This window comes from Ambystoma mexicanum, chromosome 6q (genome assembly GCF_040938575.1).
Source record: "Ambystoma mexicanum isolate Mex_15411 chromosome 6q, UKY_AmexF1_1, whole genome shotgun sequence".
NCBI lineage: Eukaryota > Metazoa > Chordata > Amphibia > Caudata > Ambystomatidae > Ambystoma > Ambystoma mexicanum.
Window position 1 is genome coordinate 827,493,240 of NC_090937.1, and position 18,004 is coordinate 827,511,243.

Below are 18,004 nucleotides of genomic sequence, written 5' to 3' on the forward strand. Positions count from 1 at the left end.
AGCTATTGCCATCTGACTGTCCCCTTCATTAATATGCCCAATTGCTACACAGTGGTATGTCTAAAGTGATGTCACTTTTGGAACTTTGTGTAATGATATAAATTGACCAATTTAATTGGCAAAAGTTTACACACCTTAAAAAGGTGGGATTTTCTACTCTTTTAAAGGTTAGTTGCTGCAGAGTTGTGCAGTCTCACTAGCTTGCTCGTTGTCTCACCGTGGTTTGCAACAGATCCAATCTTTCTGCAGTCTCCATTCGTGAGTGGGAGGACCCATTCAAAAACTCAGTCAGGCCGCAGAGTTGCTGCAGAGTTGTGCAGACTTAGCAGTCTATCGCAGCAACAGCAGCGATGGTGAGACAGAGGTCAGCAGATGAAAAGGCTGTTGTCTCCGGAATGCATGCCTCCGACGTGAAGAGCTTGGTGCTCGAAATCAGCTGAGCCAGCTGACGGCTCTTCATCCATCTTTAGAGCAGCGAAGAGTGACTCCAGCTCCCTCGACTGAAGGTCACGAAGCGCGAGGCAAGAGACATCCACAAGGCCCTTGCTTATTCCCTCCATTCCCTCACAGCAACCACCCCATAACAACCACCGGACTATGCTTCTGAGTTCAACATTCAAAACTGTCCAGAACTCAGCATTGTCAGAGTCAGAATTAGCTGTGGTAGAAACAGCCACAGTGCTCCGATTGAAAGACTGTGAGAAGGGGGGGACGTCCCCCCGATAAGATCAAGATGCCAAAAGGACCCAGCGTGTAATGAAATGACCCTCTAAACTCGTCCCAAAATGGAAATTCTGGAAACTTGTGCATCCAACAGGGACAATGGTGAAACAGCTGAAAATGACTCCAGCAATAGTCTTGACTCACCACCCTTGATAATAAGACCGGACCCAGTTCCAACTGAATCACCTAGGGTACATGCTGAGTAACTGACTCAACCAACAGTGGAGCCAGGAATGAACTGGACAAATTCCTCACTAAAAATTCTAATTGAGATACATCCAGTGACTGCAAGGGAGAACCTAGTTAGACCCCAGTATGATCCAAGTGACCTCAACTGTTCACTGACTGAAGCAAATTAATCACTGGGCACAGAAGTAGATTTAGACCTAAGTCAAGTCAAAAGTGACCCTCGTATGTAACACTTAAGGAATCACTAGAGAACCATCTACCTGCCCAGGGGTCTCTAAAGGGGGAAATGAAGATCATGAAAACTCAAAAGGACACAAGCTTGGTTGGACCGAGTCGCAAGCAGTCGGGGAAACTACCAGAACAAGGCACGACACGGAGACAAACAAAGAGGATTAGTCATCCACTTAAAGTCCCATCCCAACTTAAAGATAGTCAGATCAAGTCAATTAAAAGCATGCAAAATCCACTTAAATAATCAATCCCGCACGTATAGTAAAATAACCCTGTTGAGTCCTCCCTTTACTAGCTCGCTAGAAAACATTTTCAACAAACATGGGAAAATTACCACTGACCACCTGAGAGAACTTTCAGATGTGGAAATCCTGGAGGGGGTTGAAGAATTAACAGACGGCAAAACTGCCTAAGTACGACCTTCCGCTGCCTTCACATTAGCAAACAGGAGTGTCGCTGTGACACAGGAAAAAACCTCAACTCAAAAACGATGGCATTTCGGAAGACCTCCCGCACATGAGTCAATACCTTTGGTCAAGATCTTCAGTGGAATCTCAAACTCAAGGGAAAATACTCAGTTGATCATAACAACCCTCGGGAAGGAAGGTAACACACTATCTGTGCCCATATCCTCAACCAAAGGTGAAACCACTCTCACATTGGATGAGCAAAAGAAGCACCTTACAAACGAAACTAAAGCGGACCCTCGCTCAACCCTGAAACCCACAAGGGAATGTCTGCAGAAGATCTAGATCATCTAAGGTAAAGATTACCACATGACACGGAGAACAACACAGGAGATAGACCTCGACTGACCCCACATGACAAATCTTGCCACACTTCCAATGCTTCACATTCCTTTACCCCTCCACCCCGGAAAAGAAGATTGAGTGAGATCCCTGCTAACAGCTGCAAAGTAAACACCAAATACAATCTGGACCTGTTTGCCAGCATGTCAGCTGTCACAATTGCTCTATAGCGCCATTTAGTAAGCTTTACGAGGCCCTAAATGAGACATTAAAAGACCACACAACAAAAGGCGGCATTGATGCACACCAAGCTGACATACCTGGAGGGGTATGTCATGGCAATGGAAGTTAAACACAAGGGAACAAAGCACCTCAACCCCCGCTCCATGGGGACAGGATCAAGAAACAGAAACTGCACACCCCGACACTGTTCAAGGCAAGAAGACTTTATTTACAGTTGGTACCCAAATAACAGAAGCTTCAAAAACATCAGATACATCCCTACAAACGACATCTGCAGACAACAGAGACACACCTCCAGGGAAAGCTATAATTAAGCAACCTAAAGCTAAACTCCTGCAGGTGACTCAGTCAACAATGTTCCAAAAGTAAATCAGTTCCCCTCACAGCCGCATCAAAAAGGTACACCAAGGAAAACAAGATCCCACTCGAGAGAGGAAGACTAACGGCTCCATAGTTCTAAAAACAAAGGATCACTTACAATCAACAAGGTCACCAGAACAGGCAGAAAACTTGGAAACTCGACACAATGGAAAGAATAAGCTTGACACAAAGTTGGACCCTGATATCTCAAAAAGGAACACATGTTTAAGTGACGACAAAACAGCATTTTTGGGAAGAGATCCTCAAATTAATCAAGGCTGAAAAATAAACAGTGAAGCCATGAAAGAAAAGCGTACAGCGCCTATATTTGAACAATGGTTAACACTACACGGAACCTGAAAATTGGCCCCAGCAAAAGTGCTACCTCCTAACAGTAACAAAAAAACAAACATGTCTGCATCCATGATAGAAGAGCTTGAGACTTCAATGGACTTGATGGACGTTAGCCAATATATACGATTAAAGAATCGGAAACCAAACTCCTTGACACACCTCAGCTGAAGAGAAAAGTGGATCCAAATAGGCAGAACTCTCTGCCTCCAGAACCCAAGAAAAAAGTAACAATAATGAGCCTGACTCGCCGGTCTTCTTCATATTTAATCAAAAACACGAAATGCTGTTGAAGAATCGAGAGTAGAGGTGCAACCCCTCACACGTAAAACACCTCCGTGACCATCGGTCTACCATGAAGAACTCTGTGGTTAGAGAAAAAAGTCCATCTACCCGGAGAGGTCAAGAGACCGGGTGAGGCAAAAACAAAATCGGATGAAACGCAATTGGTCGTAAAGCCCTACCAGACTCAACCTTTAAGCACGATCAAGCAAATAACCATCACGACAACTCCTTAAGATCAAGTGTTCTCGCATTTAAGAACCAAGACACTAGACCAGGAAAGAGAGACTGGACTTTGTTGAATCAAAGAAACAGAACAAGCTGCCCCCTCAAGTTGGAACGAATATTGGTCAAAGGAGACAAACTAACTCTGAACAAAAAAATAACAATGAACTTGTTCTACTATATTCCAAACTTAAGACAACTACGTACAGATGACCTAAACATCATTGAAATTGGCCAAAAGTGTTGAACGGACAGCATATACCTCCGCATCACCTTACCAGTGGTGACGTCAATGTTACTTGACCCAGCAGAGAGTCTGCAAATGATAGGCTACGACCTAAGGGAAACTAAATCTGAAGAACGAGAACACGAGGGACATAGACCCCGGGAAGAAACAACACTCATTGATCCTCACCCTCAGCAAGGCGGGCACTAAACTATAGAGACACTGTAAAACCAACAACAAGGAAAATTGAACGAAGAAAGTCGTCAAACGAGTCTACATTACAACGTCAGTGGAAGACCACAAGAGAGACCGATCAAGCAGCTTTTTCAAAACATAGTGGTCACAGAAAGGAAAGGTCTGACAATGCCTTCAGATCCGGCTCCAAAGATAACAAACACTTTGAAGACTCTTTGGACACTGGCTGGGTACCACATGGACCTCTACCAAAACTGAAAATAACTTTCAATCAAGATCTTTCGGACGCCCACCGTGAAACAACAGCCTTCATTTACCTCAAAGGCTCAAAGGAAGAGGAACAAAGGAAGTGGGCATGGATCCTGAAGCTCTAGTAAGCCAATTACGCAATTAGCCACTAAAATCAGTGTACCACTGACCGCCGCAAGGGGAAGTCACAACAAAAAGCCAGCTAGTTCAAAACCTCTTAATTATGGGTTCTTGGAATACAAGAGGTTTCAGTCATCTGGCAACCCCTGGTGATGTACATTTATGTTTATATTTATGTTTATTGTGTTTATTTGACTTATTATGTTTACAAGAGACATGGCTAATGGCAAGTCCAACTTTGGATGGATACGAGATTGCAATCTTGCCAGCTGTAAAAGACCCCAAGGGATGGCCCACTTCAGGACTGTTAACAGCCATATGTTCCGGAAGTGATTTACATTTTCGAAAAATGCTATTTTCAAATCAATTTATACAGGTTTCACTGGTCGCTTGGCACCATACAAAGCCGCTAGCAACAAAGAACAAGAATGATTCAACCTTGATAGTTACCACTTAGTGAAACCCAAAGTGCAATCTAACGCAAACTTCTTAAGAACAATGGAATCAGTGATCAACGAGGTGAGCACCCTGTACAATGTTAATCACACAATAATATGTGGTGACCTAAACGCTAGTTGTCCAGACACTGGAAACAAAAAAAAAATAAACAATGCCTCAAACCCAGAGCACCAGCAACAAGAGGCACTCAGTGGTCAGAACTAATGGAATCCAGAAACCTTCACAATCTGCACTCAATAAATGACATAAACAAGCCACGCATTCGAACATGGGAACGCAAAGGGCGGGGAGTCACAATCCACTATATATCCACTATATATACGTGTCAAAAGAATTGTTCTCCCTTATAACTTCACTTAAAGTGAAGAGAACTATACATAGTGACCACAACATACTGATCCACTCATGGAACATTTCAAAAATGTCAAGAAAACAAATGAGGACCCCCATGCAAGCCTGCGACCGTGGTATTCGCTTAAGATTGACCAAAGAGTCAATAAGCAAAATAACTAAGCTGTATCTGGAAGTGAAGAAATCAGAAGGAAAGGACTTGGGCTCACTAGGGGTTGATTATTGCCCACTAGTACTACCCTACCAATCAGAAAGGAAAAACCGAAACAACTCTTCAAAGCACAATCCCCATGGATACAGCTCACTCTTGCTGGAAAAGAGAAAGGCATTGCGCCAAAAAAAAATGCTTTGAAAAAAAAACATGCAGTGGAAAACCAGAAAAACGCAAAAGCAGCAGCCAAGACCTATAAAACTGGCTAATAAACCATCGGATAACACTGTATCAAGGAGATCCAGAAACAATGCTCTGTGCAGTTTGCAGAAGACAATCAAAACATTTTTGGTCATTAATGAATTCTACATCAAAAAGTACTAACGACTGCCTACAAAATAAAATAGTGGAACAGAGATGGGTGATATACATTACAGACCTTTTTCGGAGACCGGTTGGGGAATATTGCGCTCATCAAAAACAACCAGTAATGTCTTGGGACAGTCAATATGACGTAGAGTTGATCTCGAGGAAAATAGCCAAGCTAAACCGCTCGAGAGCGCCAGGCCCTGATGGGATCTCAAACATCGACTTGAAAAACCACCCAGAAGAAAGGGCCCATTTCATCCGAGAATTAATAAAAAAAAAGTAGGAACAAAGTCAATCCCAGCATCTTGGAGGACCACAAATGTGGTCCCAATCATTAAAAAGGGCAAAAAAGATAACCCAAAGGATTATTTCCCAATTGCTCTATTGGACGGTTTTGGTAAACTCTTTGGTTCATTAGTAATGGACAAATTTCAAATGTGGGCAAGGTCGGCCAACTGCACGGACCCTTACCAGTCGGGCTTCATTGAAAACATAGGTATAACAGCAAACATCATGCTGCTAAGCACATTGAAGGCCAAGATAATGGAGGGAAGTCTTAGAGTCTTCATAGAATTTGTTGACTTGGTCCAGGCTTTCGACCTGGTCACCCGTGAGAATGTGTGGCAAAATTGACAAAATGGAATTGTCCAAACTCAATCATGGATTCCATCAAATCCATTTATTCTGGGACATCGATGAGAGTGAGGCTTAGCGGAGTGGGTCAACTGTCCGAGGAGATCGAGACTTTGAGAGGGGACAAACAATGCTGCCCATTAGCGCCAGCCCTGTACAACCTCATGGAGACCTTAAGGATCAAGAGCAAAAAACAAGATCCTTTCCACCAACAATAGGAGAATAGGAAATGACACGTCTCCTATATGCTGAAGATATCATCTTATTAGATCAGACTGCAATTGGTCTCCAACGACAGTTAAATAACCTGTCTAAATACATAAAAGAAAATAACTTGGAGCTTAACACAGACAAAACGAAATTCATGTCCTTTGAAAAAACAACTAAGCAAACAGAAAAACTGAAATGGCATCTTGATGGAGTGCAGCTTGAAAAAGTAAAGGACTTCAAATACTAGGGCATTATACTGAAAAGCAACCTGTAGAAACTCCAATGCAGACAACCCTCTACCCAAAGGTAAAGATATTAGCCTCACAAACAAAGTCTATAGACAAGAAATGTGGGTGCTTCTCAAGCATCCTGACAATAAACTTCTATAAAGCAAAGTGATACCTGCCCTGTCTTATGGAGTAGAGGTAATGCCAAACATTCATGAGAAAATCGGGCAAAAACTGGAGGGATACTATTGGCGAAAGGTCTTGGGACTACCATCATCGACACCAATATCCTCCATTTGAAGGGAAATGAGCTTGGTATCAGTTAAAGCGAAAATCGATCAGAATGGTTTGATGTTATATAGGAAGATCCATCTTGCTTCTTGCCCAAAAATTCTTGATATCATCTACAGAGAAATTGAGGGAGGGAAAAGCGAAATGTTAACAAACTGGTCAAACAATAACAAAACCCTCTTAGAGGAGATTGGAAGCACGGGAGAAGAACTCGAGCGAAACCCAATCAAAATTTTAAAAAACATGGATGAATGGGACTGGCAGTGTCTAAAAACAAGCTAACCTCAAACCTTCCGATAAACACACAAAAAGTAAATCAAGTGATGGGATATTTGGCTACATTTTATAACAGAACATTGCAAGCCATGTTTTTACAAGCCCGTTTGAACCTTCCAAAAACCAATGAGATTTTGGCCATCAGGGGTAAATCTAGTACTAACAGCTGTTGATATTTCAACAGACAAGACCACGTGGAAACAGCCAGACATTTGTTGTTGTTGTGCTTAGGAACAAAAAAACAAGAATCAAAGAAGAATCACCTACCTGGGTTACCACTTAACAGCCTTACAGATTTACGTGGAAAGGGACTAGTGGTCTCAACTGATGAGTGGTGACAAAACATATTTGGTGATAGCTATAGCACTATTTTTTCAGAACATTGGTTTGGAACAGGAAGTGGCTAAGAGATGAAACAACCTGGAACCCACATTTCTCTTTTTTTTCTATCTGAGTTTGAAAGAGCTGGATTTGTAATCTGGAAGATATGTTTTAAAAGACTTTGGGGGTCATTACGAGTTAGGAGGTAGCCCTGGCTATGCCCTTACTGGGTACTGGGTCAGGGTTCCTTAAATGAGGAATTACCGGGCCATTCCAACCTTGGAGGGCCCGGTAATTCCTTATTCAAGGAACCCAGATCCGTTACATCCCCATTCCCATTCGAGCCCCATAGGGGTCAATGGAAATGGGGAGCATGCTAACAACGGGCCTGTTAATAACGGGCCCGTTGTTAGCATGCTGTGCTGCTCGCACGCCCCGCAAGCAGACCTCGTAATAGGGCAGTAAGGGGTTAACGGCTCCGGCACCTTTACCGGCACCATTAATCCCTTACCCCCTCCTTGTAATGAGGACCATTGTATTGTAAAAATTGTAAAAACAATTAAATCAAGTAATAATAATAAAAAAAAATTAAAGGTCAAACACAGGAGACACTGACACACTCACTCGTGGACACTTACTGAAAAAATGACCTCGCTCACTCACTGACTGATAGAGATAAAGACATATTCATAACACTAGGAAGGAGTGTGACAATATATTTAGTTTAGTGTCCTATAGAGTATGCATGTTGGCCTAAGCACATTCGCATTCACATCACACTACAAATCTATTGCTGCAAAAATGGTGGTCACGTTGCCATTTTGTTTTATTCGCCATCTTGGATGAAATGTTCAGTTCCCTGCTCATTTTGCGTTTTCATTCTGAACGCGGTAGAAGACCACGGCATGAACTTTCTGACACTTACGAGACAAGATGCACATTCTGCTGAGCATGTTGTTTGCCTTTTACTGTAGAAGCTTGAAGTCTTTGCAGGAGCATAGCTAATCTACAAGTTAGGTGCCCACCTGCCTCAACCATGTTTTCCCTGATGAACCATTAATTGTAACAATGTGCATCTGAACCATGCTCCTCTAGAGAAAACCCTATTCTCAAGCTTTAGAGCAGACTGACCTTAGGCTCTAGGAGCAACATAGATAAGCTGTGCAGCAAATGTTATATTGTACCAAAGAACACAATATGCCCCCATGCACTGCTTTGCCCTGCTCCGAGACAGTAAATTGTCAGTAGAAGGACGAGGGAAAATGCAAGAACCTTGTCTTGGTAATACTATCAACATGGAAAGGTCATGAACCCTATGGACCTTATCACACGAGGGGGCTGGACAAATGTATCGTATGTGATCCTGATTTGTATTTATGTATCTGTTTCTGGTGGCTCGGGGCTCTCTCCTGCCACAGTGTCTGTATGCATGCATCGTGGGGTTCTGAGACCCAGTCGCGACTGTAATAAATATTGTTCTTTGACCTTGTGACTGGCTATTTCCATTTCTTTGTAGTAAGCCTCATGTTATGGTCTTTCAGGAGAAGGACTAGATTGCTTTCCTTTGGACCTTTTGATGGATTATTGGTAGAGACAGAAAATTAGGCCTACCTGGAGTTAAATTCCCCGGCTTTCTTCAGTGGAAGAGAAAGGAAATTGGATGTGGAGAATGGCTGATCCTATCTTAATAGCTGATGCCACCTGTTCCTAGACAGGGAGAACTGAACCAGTCCTTAAGAGGTGGTACCCACCTATCTGTGATTCAGCCAAATTAAACCCTGATGTGAGTATTATCTCAAAGGGAAATAGTTGTATGGGGAGTGATCCTGTCAAAAGAATTGAGTAAATCTTGGTCTCTATAATTTGTTAGTACTTAGTGGGAACAGATACATTAAAGGGGTAATTCACAGAATTCAGCGCAGAAGTAGCGCACGCGGGCAGCGCAGAGAGGGAGCGTGTGCCAGCGTTCACCAGCCGTGTGCGCCAGACAGCATTCTGGCGCAATGTGTATTCATGGATTTCACAAGCCATTTTGCAGCAGTGGCACAGCGAACATCCTGCAGCGCCAGTTACGCCCCCAAGAATGCCAATTGCACAAGGAAAAGCCATAAAAATACCCAATACGGTGCAAAAGGCAGTGCTAACCCTGGACCAGCTTATAGGTCTCCTACACTGTAATTGTGTGAAAAACTACACGTACCCCGCTCGCGGCAGACAAAGCACATGAAAATGTACTTGCACACCCCCTTGAATACGCAAACGCCACTTGCGGCAGCCAAAACGTGTGAAAATCACCGCATGCACCCCCTTCAATAGCCATCCCCCGCTTGCGGCAGCCAAAACGCGTTAAAATTAACCTGCGCACCCCCTAGAATATGCGTACTCCACCTGCGCCAGGCAAATTCCATGGAAAAAGTCCCCCCTGTGTTGTGGGCTGCCTGCGGGTCATGGTCAGGGTGGATGGACTGCCTGCCGGGCATGCCCAGGGGTGTAGGCTGGTCCCCTGTGGTGTGGGATGCCTACTGGGCAAGGTCAGGGTGGATGGGCTGCCTGCAGGGCATGGTCATGGGTTTAGTGGAGGGGCCTGTGGTGTGGGCTGCCTGCAGGGCATGGTCAGGGGTGTAGGGGGCCCCTGTGGTGTGGGCTGCCTGCGGGGCATGCCCAGGGGTGTAGGGCATGGTCAGAGTGGATGGGCTGCCTGCGGGGCATGGTCAGGGGTGTAGTCGGGGGGCCTGTGGTGTGGGCTGCCTGCAGGGGGTGAATGTGGCTCCTCACCACACTGGTGCGTGAATCTGGGAGTATGTGAGAGAGATGTCCATGCGATTTCGATGGCACGAGCAGGGTATGTGTATTCCGGGGTACGCGAGTGAGCTTTACACGCAATGTCACTGGCGGGAGTGGGGTATGTGTATTCCATGGTTTGCGAGTGAGATGGCCACGCGATTTTGCTGGCGCAAGCAGGGTACGTGTATTCCGGGTTACGCAAGTGAGCTTTACACGCGATGTCGCTGGCAGGAGCGGGGTACGTGTATTCCGGGGTTATGTGAGTGAGCTTTTCACGCAATGTCGCTGGTGGGAGCGGGGTACGTGTATTCCGGGGTACGGAAGTGAGCTTTACACACAATGGCCCTCATTACGACCCTGGCGGAATTCGGAAAACGATGGCGGAAATGCAATACCGCCATCGAATAGCGCTCGGTGCGACTATGACCCGTCACCGCAAAGTACGATGCCATTAGCGACACTGTAGTGAACGCCAACGCTAACTGCACCAAGCACGCGCGCGCGCGCCATGCCAAACCGTAAACACCACCATGGCGCAACGGTACGCCAATTCCGACCCTAGCGGACATGTACCTAACGCCATCAAGCATGGCGGAATGCACCATTCCGCCATGGTGAGAAGTACGGCATCGCGAATCAACCGTAAACGGCCCCACTGAGTGCCCGTACACCGCTCCCTGCCCACAAAGTACAACTCCCCGTAGGTGCAATGAAGCCACAATGCAACCAGTGAAATGTACAAGTCACCCATGCATGCCAACGTACAATAGAAACACAACAGGGGCCAATGGGAGCTGCAGGGCACAGATGGCACGAATACAGAAGCCATCCCAATGGACACGACCACAGTCCCCCACCAAGAAACGCACGCAAACACAGGCACCTGTGACCAGCAATATTCCGAAAATCACATCATTCCACCAGTCCACCTGGCTGACCGGCATCTGTTACACAAAACCCAATCCCCCGCCCCTGAGCATGACAACATTCAAACTGTCATATTGGCAGCCCCCATCCCTGACCTCACGGGCTTCGTAGGCAAACGCGCCCAGTACAGTACCACGCAACTAAACTCCGAAGCTGGAACCCAGTGCAGATCTCCTCACAATACATCGCCCCCCAAATAGGCATATGCCACATCACTTGCAAAGAAGAACGCTACACGGCCCAAATCAGAATAGAAATGTAATGCACATCAAAATCACCAAGCCCATACAGCCATCAGGCCATGAACTCCAAAACACATTTCACCATTGTGGGCTGCATCCCCAAGAAATGACCAGCCACTACTTGTGTGACGCCCTGTTCCCTCATGGTACACAGTGCCACATTCACGTACGAAAAGGCAACATGGAAGCGCACAGAACCGCAGGGCCGTCCCAATGGGGAGGCACTAGTCCAGCTGAAAGGCCGAAATGTTGCTCCGAGCCACCAGTACTGCGTAAGGGCATGTGGCCCATTGGCGATCGTCCCATAAGATCGTAATGCTGCTCCACTGATTAACACGAAGCAGCAGGTGTCGGGAGTAAAACCCATCTGCAGGAGTGGCATACAGATGGCAGTGGCAAAAGGGGAGGAGATACCTGTCAACCAAAAGAAAAGAAAAAGAACAGAATGGCCATCAGTACTACATTCCAACAACTCACTGCAATGATCACACTAAATCCACAGCCACATGCATGCCAGCCCACTCCAAAGGTCCATCACCACCCAAAAACCACTTGCGACTCATAACTATCTATATCGAGGTGTAAACACCATCACAAACGAGTGTACCTGTGCATGCGCCTGTGAAAACAGAATCCATCTGATGGGATTGGTAACGTGCATGGACACAAGTGTCTGAGGGCGCGTCGAGACAGGGAGGGCTCAACAAGGCCAGATAGACGATGGTCCCACTATGGCAGCCCTGCATCACATAGCGTAGGGGAGGCGGATAGATCCCAAGAAGCCCTGTACATGGCAAACTCTGTATCAAATCACCTGCCCATGCATCCATTCATCATTCCCTCATCCCGGGATTAAAACGCCTGAATATTTACTCACATAACATTAGAAATATCCATTGAGTCTGTGCGTTATGCAGCCTGCAAACTCCACAGTGCCCCAGCCCGTAATTCCAGTGTAGTGAAGTAACATGTATTTGGGAACGTCCGGCCTCATCGCCCACGTCGCTATTGCGCATCCCAAACCATTCATATCAATCATTGCATTCTCGCCATGGCCCCTGTCCCAAGGACATTGAACAATAGAACGTTATATTTGCAGTCAGACCTGTGGGCATCTCCTCGCCGCTAGCTGGAAACCGAAAGCGCCGCCCTTCGAATTCCTCATTTGCAACATCACGTCGAAGAGGCATCTGTGGCCGTTTGAATACACTAATTAATCCATCTAGTGCGGCTGTGTGTGAAAATGGCAACTGCCTTCACCCACGAATGGGACGCCCCGCCCGTCGTTGCAACTCGGTACAGTGATGAATGAGGGCCCACCGTTACTCGAGTACTACGTTCCACTGACCCTTCACAACTCTGTTCGCGACTGCACAGATAGTATGTGAAACAATGGGACCACAGCAGAATGAACATATCAACCAATGTCACACGGCCATCGGGTACAAATACATGATTGCAATAGCAAGATGCCATTCCACGAATTGCAGCGTTGTGCGCGGGACGCGCTCGGCCAAAGGGGAGAGCAGTTTGCACAGGTGGAATGAATCACCACAGGTGGAGGCCATTCAGCCTGAAAACACATAAATTGCACAGCCAGTCTCCTCCCACAACCACACCGAAATGCTACCGGCAGGACTCGCGATGTTGGCCCTGGGGGACCTGATAGCACTGCAAGTACTCCAACACCAAGAAGAAGACGAACACCAACTACAACCGGCCGCACGGAGGAGACGCAGGAGGAGGAGGAGGGCAAGGCAGGGCCAGCAAGGGCCGCCAGCACAGCCACTACCACCACGCAGGCAGCCCGCAATCCCACGCCTCCGAGCACATCCGTTCAACCTCACTGATGAGCAGATCCACACCCTCTACCGTCTGGACCGGGACACCATAGCCGCCATTGTGGACATGACACAGGCTGACCTTGTCAGCATGATAGATAGCCCAACCGCCATCCCACCCCTACTGAAGGTGGTGTCTGTACTCCACTTCCTGGCCACAGGCACCTACCAGCACACAGTCGGACAGTTGCATGGCATTTCTCAGCCACTGTTCTCACGGACACTATTGCAAGTGCTCGATGCCCTCCTGCAGCACGCAGACGACTACATCTCCCTACCACGCTCGGAGCAGGAAATTACCAACACAAAAGTGGGATTCCATGCACTTGCCGGCATACCGGGTTGCATTGGTGCCATCGACTGCACCCATGTGGAATTGGTCGTCCCACATGCCATGGAGGCCCAGTACCGCAACCGAAAACAATTTCATTCTCTGAATGTACAAATGGTGTGTGACTCCAACAGGATCATTACACATTGTTGTGCCCGATTCCCTGGATCAACCCATGATTCTATGGTCTTGAGGAACTCTACAATACCACGCTACATGGAGCGACACTCAGGGAACAGATCCTGGCTACTCGGTGAGTCTCATTTCATGCATGATAATGTGGGGTATGTGATTCGGCAATGACCTGGCAGGAAGGGGGGGGGGTGTGCGTACGTAGCAATGGCATTCCACATCATACGTTTCTCGTCCACATACAGGTGATGCTGGATATCCACTGAAGAGATGGCTCCTCACACCAGTCCGGAACCCACGGGACCAGCATGAGGAGGACTACAACCATGCCCACTCACGTACCCGTGTAGTCATTGAACAGGCATTCGGCCTACTGAAGGGTCGTTTCCGCTGCCTCAGCAGGTCTGGCGGGGCACTCCTGTACCGCCATGAGAAGGTTGCAAAGATGGTGATGGCATGTGTCATGCTCCACAACATGTGCGTACGTAGAAATGTGCCCATGCCCCCTGACGCAGAACTGCAAGCACCTGATGATGGTCATGATGAGGGTGGGGATGTGGCAGCACCTCAAGGAGTCTGCGAGGCACCGGAGGGCCGTGACATTCGTCAGCATCTCATTGATGTATGCTTCTAGCACTCACGCCTGGTGGCTGATACATGGACACGGGACTCGTGGCACTGTGTGTGTTTGGGACATGCACAATATGGACTGTACGCCTATGATGGCCTAGTACACAAAGATCATTGTCCACACATCTCATTGGTTGATCGTGCACTTTTTATGGCATATGTGATATCATGTTGTACACCCTATCGACCCGCCACCCAAGTGAGCCCAACACACCCCCTCCACCCTCCCACCTCCCCCCCGAACACCAGTGTCCGAAGATGCTCATTGTCAGTGGGCAGTCGCTATTGCAAGCCCCCTCTGCGGGTATCAGGGGCACCCCTGCCTGTGGAGCGCAGGTTCCTCCCAGATCTACGTTGGGGGCTGCCCTGGATGGAACTTGCAACGGATGATGTCTCTGCCTGCTCACGTCCATGCATGTCCCTAAGGGTTTGCGAGAGCTCAGTGAGCACACGGCGCACTGCGGCAAGTTCGGCACATACGTCCTTGGACGTCGCATGCAGTTCCCCCCTCAGGCTCTCGGTGCTTCTCTCCATTTGTGCCCTTAGTGTCTCTGTACCTCTCTCCATTTCTGCCCTAAGTGTCTCAGTTGATGTTTCTATGTCTGCCTTAGTGCCCCCACATTCATCGGCATGGTCCTTGAGGAGCGTGGCCAGTTGCTGCTGTTGCACGATTAACTGGTCGAGGGACTGTTGCCTCTGCTGGGCCATGGCCATTTGCGGGGGTGTCACAGAGGGGCTGTTGTCCTCATGTTGCCCTGCCACAGGGCTTGTGGGGGATGGCCAGTCGTCGTCTTGTGGGTGCCCCTGCGTGGTATCCTCATGTTGTACAGGATGGGACAGACAGGGGGATTGGGATAGGTCATGGATGGATCTGACTTCGACATCCCCGTCTTCTGTGTCGGAGCATGCTGCCATCAATGGGGTGTCACCTATGGTGCTGCTGCCACCAGAAGCAGTGCCTTCTGTGGCATCCGTTGGGGGGACCTGTGGTGGTGGTGTTGTGGGCATGCTGGCTGCTGGGGTGCCTGTTGATGTTCCCTCCTGTGTGCTGCCACCTGATTTGTGCTGCTGCCGTGTCTTGATGCGTGCAGCTGAGGTGGAGGGTCTTTGGCCGTCGGTCTTGGCCCTCTTTGCAGGTGTGCTGGTAGGGGTGTCCTGAAGCTCGTCGTTTGGATCGGACCCTGTGGTGGAGTAGAGGAGGGCGAGGGTTATTGATGGGTCTGTGGGAATTGGAATGGCATTGTATCACATGCATTAGGGTGGTACCTGAGGGTGATTTGGGTCGGGGCCTTGGAGGTGCTTTCATTTGTGTGTGGAGTGAGGGTGCAGTTGTTTGGCAGCCTGCAGTTAGGGTGTGCCTGCTGCACGTGTAGTGCGTGTTTTAGGGGTTTTTAATTATTTATGTATTTATTGTGGGTTTTAACGTGCGCTATCAGGCCGATGTGTGTGGCCGTTCTCCTGGACATGTGTTTCTGTTGCACTATGTGGACGCATGGTACTTCACATGGATGGACTTTGTGGATTTGGCATTGTTTTATTTGGGCCACCTACCTGAATCTTCGGATGTCTGCACTCCTTTCTCCATCCCTCCGACTCCCTCTATGCTCTCCATTCCGATGGTGGAGGCACAGATTTCTTCCCAGGGGGTCAACTTGATGGGTGATTCAGGACCTCCCCCGGTGGCTGTGGCAATGTTGCGGTTGGCAGAGAGTATGCTGCGGACGCGTATCCGCAGGTCGTCCCATCGCTTACGGCATTGCTGTGGGGTGCATTCTCCTGGAGGGTCTCTGTTAGCACGGTGAGTTCCTCACGGGAGAAGTGGACCTGCCGCTTGCGGTCGCACGCTTTCTTCGCTACTTTTCCCATTTTTCTTGGTTTCGCTAGGGTGGATGACGGGTTGGGGTGTGTCTCAGGGTAGTGATTTTAGTGGTTGTGTGGTTTTAGTGGTTTTATAGGTGTACGGCGGGATGTTTCCCGTTCCGGCCCCGTGTTTTAACTTCCTTTTCCGTATATTTCCGGTCACCGTACTTTCCGGTAGGCGCACACTGCGGTGTCCGCTGTGATGGGTGGCGGTATTGCACCTAGGGCGCCGTACGGCGGCGGTGTGGGCCGTTTTGGGGTCATTTCCGCCATCGCAGACTTTGCACTTCCGCCATGCCGTGGTGCTCGTGCCCGATGGGTCGGAATGGGCCGCACTTTGCTCCTTCGTGCAATGGCGGAAACGCTATTTACGCTGTGGCGGTCCGGTCAGTCACTTTCCGCCAGGGTCGTAATGAGGGCCAATGTCACTTGCGGGAGCGAGGTACGTATATTCTGGAGTACGCAAGTGAGCTTTTCACGCGATGTCGCTGGCGGCAGCAGGGTACGTGTATTTCGTGGTACACAAGTGAGCTTTACACATGATTTTGCTGGCGCGAGTGGGGTACGTGTATTCCGGGGTATGTGAGTGAATTTTCCATGCGATTTCGCTGGCACGAGCGGGGTACATGTATTCCGGGGTACGCGAGTGACCTTTACATGTGATGTCACTGGTGGGAGCAGGGTATGTGTATTCCAGGGTACGCGAGTGAGGGTTACACACGATTTCACTGGCGGGAGCGGGGTGCGTGTATTCCAGGGTATGCGAGTGAGCAGTCCATGCGATTTCGGTGACATGAGCGCGGTACGTGTATTCCGGGGTATGCGAGCAAGCTTTACATGCGATGTCACTGGCGGGAGCGGGGTACATGTTTTCCGGGGTACGCGAGTGAGCTTTACACGCGATGTCACTGGTATGAGTGGGGTACGTGTATTCCGGGGTATGCGAATGAGCTTTACACACTATTTCGCTGGTGCAAGCGGGGTACGTGTATTCCAGGGTACGGGAGTGAGCTGTCCACACGATTTTGCTGGCGCGAGTGGGGTACGTGTAATCCGGGGTACGCGAGTGAGCTTTACATGCAATGTTGCTGGAGGGAGCAGGGTATGTGTATTCTGGGGTACGCGAGTGAGCTTTACACGCAAATTGGCAGTGCGGGACCTCCCGGGTGTGCCCTCTCCCATCCCCATGCCCCACAGGCAGTCCACAACACAGGCCCCCCCTACAGCTCTGGTCATGCCCCGCAAGCAGCCCGTGTATTCCGGGGTACACGAGTGAGCTTTTCACGCAATGTCGCTGGCGTCAGAAGGGTACGTGTATTTTGGGGTACGCGAATTAGCTTTACACACTATTTCGCTGGTGTAAGCGGGGTACGTGTATTCCAGGGTACGGGAGTGAGCTGTCCACATGATTTTGCTGGCGCTAGTGGGGTATGTGTAATCCGGGGTACGCGAGTGAGTTTTACACGGAATGTCACTGGTAGGAGCGGGGTACATGTATTCTGGGGTACGCGAGTGAGCTTTACATGCAATGTCACTGGCGGGAACGAGGTACGTGTATTCCGGGGCATGCGAGTGAGCTTTTCATGCGATGTCGCTTGTGGGAGCAGGGTACGTGTATTCTGGGGTACGCGAGTGAGCTTTACATGCAATGTCACTGGTGGGATCGAGGTACGTGTATTCCGGGGTACACGAGTGAGATTTTCAAGCAATGTCGCTGGCGTCAGAAGGGTACGTGTATTTTGGGGTACGCGAGTGAGCTTTACACACGATTTCGCTGGCGCAAGTGGGATACGTAAATTCCGGGTTATGTGAGTGAGTTTTTCATG